The sequence below is a fragment of the Ptychodera flava genome, chromosome 14 (assembly GCF_041260155.1).
Source record: "Ptychodera flava strain L36383 chromosome 14, AS_Pfla_20210202, whole genome shotgun sequence".
NCBI classification, from domain to species: domain Eukaryota; kingdom Metazoa; phylum Hemichordata; class Enteropneusta; family Ptychoderidae; genus Ptychodera; species Ptychodera flava.
Window position 1 is genome coordinate 33,297,358 of NC_091941.1, and position 3,909 is coordinate 33,301,266.

Below are 3,909 nucleotides of genomic sequence, written 5' to 3' on the forward strand. Positions count from 1 at the left end.
TCAATTTGAAAGTGATGAAATCATTTGGGTCCAATACAATATTTGCATTTTTGAATTTTGACCTCTTAACCTCTACACATTCCATAATTTACCATCACATCTGAAACGTAATTTATGCGGTAAAGTCTACTTATCTCTTGGAGCCATCTTCAGTGCTTTGACTGTATTGAATGCCGAGTGTGTTCCGGGTTTTTTTTGCCACTTTCACGCTCATAAAGACGTCACGCATGCGCAATGCTGATATATCCAAGAATTATGCCCACCTCAGGGTAGCAACAGTGATGATGTGCGTGGCATTTCCAAAGACTGTCGCCATGCGAGCACCAATATATCAAGATAGGCATCATTATAGCTCTCTCCGACACATCCACCAAGTGTTGCCGATGATTTTGTACACCATCTTTACACACCGTGAATTCTTGTACGTGATTCAGATGTATCAAATGTAACGCTTTTAACTCGCCGAATGCACGGGGGAAAGGATGTTAGGAATGTTTTCATTGCTATAATAGCCATAAAACATGGCTGAACTCGTTGCAATATCGATACAGAGAAGAAAATAACTGGCCGGAAAGCTTTTAGATGGTACAAGAAAGTGATTTATGACGATAGACATCGTCAAGTTGTATAAACAAAGAATAGCTCAGAAGAAATACCATTCGAACTGTAATTCGACCGAATCGTTGTTTGGAAAGCCACTATTATCAACATTTGATTGTGCGTAGTTGCCCTGTATTAACAGTATTGTTTTGCTTCACGCTTGGTGCCGAATAACTTGGAAGATGTCAACAATTTGTGTAATTATTTATAACGCTCTGCTTTCCGCATCGAGCACTGTAATTTCCCGATCACATATGTATACTTCGATGTGTGTATATATATATATATATATATATATATATATATATATATATATATATATATATATATATATGTATATGTTATGTACATATATAGAGACACACATATATTATATATGTATGTATATATAATATAATATATATATATATATATATATATATATATATATATATATATATATATATATATATATATATATACACATACATACATATAACAGTACCACACCGTGTTGACAAGCTACAGGTGTTTCAACATGCTCTGTGGAGTGGAACAAGAACTTGCAATTAACATACAAAATCATAAAAGTGGCAAAAATCACCAAACGTTGCAGCTCCTAATACTTTAAGGGTTAGCGTAACCAATTATACATAACTCCAACAACAGCAAACTCCACAAAGAACTAAACTCATTATTCCCACTCCAAAAGATTTTGGGATGGGAGCATAGGGTAGACTATTCCATTTCCTTGGTACATGTACATGCACTGACATTGTTTCCCTCTGTGTTTGCATGCGAGGCTGTTTGTCTACGTCACACATAATGTATAGTATAACTAAAGTAAACAACAGAGGGACTTGTGAAGAAATAGAAAGTAACAAGTTTCGTTGACCAAGGTTCTATGACCCCAGCCCAATATTTTTGATCATGTAGAGCGTCTTAAGTGTCCAGACCACAGGACTTGTTTGTTGATACAGCTTCTGGCACACTTATAATGAAAACAAATGGTATTGTGATTCTAAGAACACTAAGATTGCATATGTTTCAGCATACGTTACACGAATTTCTATAAAAACATGAGCACGAACAGTGCAGTTACCTTGCTAACGTTGTTAATAGAAGATTCTACCTTGTTTACTTACATATGCCACTTTGCGCTGGATATCGCTGTGCAACGAGCGGTATTTTTCAAGCTTGACAATTTACGTACACCGAATTCTACTGCAGTAACCAAGAATAGTTAAGTAGGAAACATGAAGACAGATATAGTTCTTACATTTCCTTGTAGCGACCATTCAGTAACCGACAATGTCCCCAATTATCATTAATTGCCATTAGAAATCTGAAAATGTCAAACGTAGAACTAAAAACACCTCTGAGATACTGAACTACATTAAATGTAATGTCGTTAGACACACTGATTAATATGTGTTGTGTGCTGAGATAACAAAAAATGAAACTCGCCCCAAGCCTGTTTAATGTAACGTTGTGGATTATATGGAACTTAATCACATCTGAAAAGGCATTGATTTCTGGGAATGAAAACTATATGAGAATATGGAGGGAAATAACCCCGTTGCGGCAACTTGCGGGTAATGCGTCTATCTGAGCCGCTGATTATAACTAACTCATGTGAGGCGTACGTGAAAGCACTTTTTTCTGTAGCCCGCGGTGATGTGCAATGCCCTTTTTACATAGTTTTTTCTTCGAGGTTTTAAGATAAGTAAAACTGCAAAGGGTCAGATAGAGCATGTTCTGCTGAAGTAGACTGCGAAGAAAGAAATATACACAGTACGCGTGTTCCTGCGAGGAGCCTCACTGTTTGCAGCCCGGAGCCATTCCACTCTTCAGAAAAGATATGTGACTGATTAATCCGCAGTGGTGATTAGTCTTTTCAAAAATATTTGAATAGCCATCATTAGCAAAGAAAGAAACACAAAAAGGGAACCTCAGCTTATATCACGAGAGACATTTTACGTATATCTTAATTTTGCATTTAAACTAGCTCGACCTTATTTGGAAAACAAAATGAGAAGCGAATGGGTGACTTAGCTGTTAGCTCTCTCATTGACGTTGATTGGCTTATCCAGGCGGGAAGGTTAGAGTCAAAGAAAATGGATATCGTCGGCTTCACCTTTTGCAGACCCTGGTCGTTTATTCACGGGTATATGAATCGATATCGTTCCCAATTAACTCGGCAAAATATATTAAAACCCGTACTTTCACCGCCAAAAGGAGTTGGCTCTTTTTCGCAAATGGAGTCGTAAAGGTGTTCCAATGGCTTCCCATGGGGGATATGTTCCAGGTAAACTGTGTGGAGTTTTAGTGAGTTCCATGGGGAGACTCCGAGGAAGCTTCCCTGTGTCAGATTTGTAAGTAACCCCGACTGGCTGAGCATCGGATGGCATTCAATTTCGGTATTCCGTGGTTTTTTTCCTGTGCCTTTGTACTCACCAGGCAACAACCACGGCCTAATCATAATAGATGTGCCGAGCCAATGTTCAATTTGGCTCGATCCGGTGTTCTTATCAAAGCACTCAAGAAAATATACTTTGTATAAAGTGTTCAATGTGGGAGTTTTATCGAAGGGAGTATAAATCTGAAACTGACAGAAAAGGAGATAGTGTTGTGGATGAAAGCCTCGCTTTCATCTCAATCTTTCTTTGAATCGAGGCGTTTGATTTAGTTCCGTCTTGCTGGTGATGTGTTTTTTTTTCCTTTTTTCAGTGAATACGTATTTGCCAGTGCGGTCAATTGCGGGCATGCGTTGCATATTGTGTTCCGGTGAGTGCATAAGATTGCCCAGTGGAAATTGCCTTGGTAATGCGCGTACCTGAATTTATGATTTTTAAACGCGAATGATGCAGCTGAAATGAAAAGTGGGTCAAGCGCGATATTTTCTCAATCTTCTGAGTTTGTTATCTTCTGTTTTCCTCATAATGAAGTATGTTTCAGTCTTCTGAACAAAACATGAGACCATGATATGGTAAAGCGTTTGTATGTTTTTTACCTTTAGGAATTATGGAGACATGTTGTTTGACTTTCAGGACAGAAATTAAAGAAACAGGAAATCACGTCTTTACCCTACCAAAGTAAAAAAACAAACAAACAAACAATTCATAGATAAAATAAAATAAATAAGTGAGAAAGGCCGAGTTAGTATAAATAATGATAAGACATCGATGTGTGAGTTCTCGGAGTTTATTAACCGACTTATGAGTCGATGTGCAATTCTGCAACAATCATCGAATTTAACAGCAGTTCGACATACCGTCAAATTGCTACTTTAGTGATCTTTAAATAGATTGCTCGCTGGCCAATCATCTA

The 3,909-nt window shown here is 37.7% G+C and overlaps 1 protein-coding gene across 1 annotated transcript in view; it reads right to left on the reverse strand.

The window, feature by feature from the left end:
- Positions 1-2,386: 2,386 nt before the first annotated feature.
- Positions 2,387-3,909, reverse strand: part of LOC139150238 (protein shisa-5-like) — a 192,253-nt gene continuing 190,730 nt past the window's right edge. Inside the window, exon 5 of the transcript XR_011556208.1 lies at positions 2,387-2,396. The gene's annotated coding sequence lies outside the window, so the exon portion shown is untranslated. The remainder of the gene's footprint in view (positions 2,397-3,909) is intronic.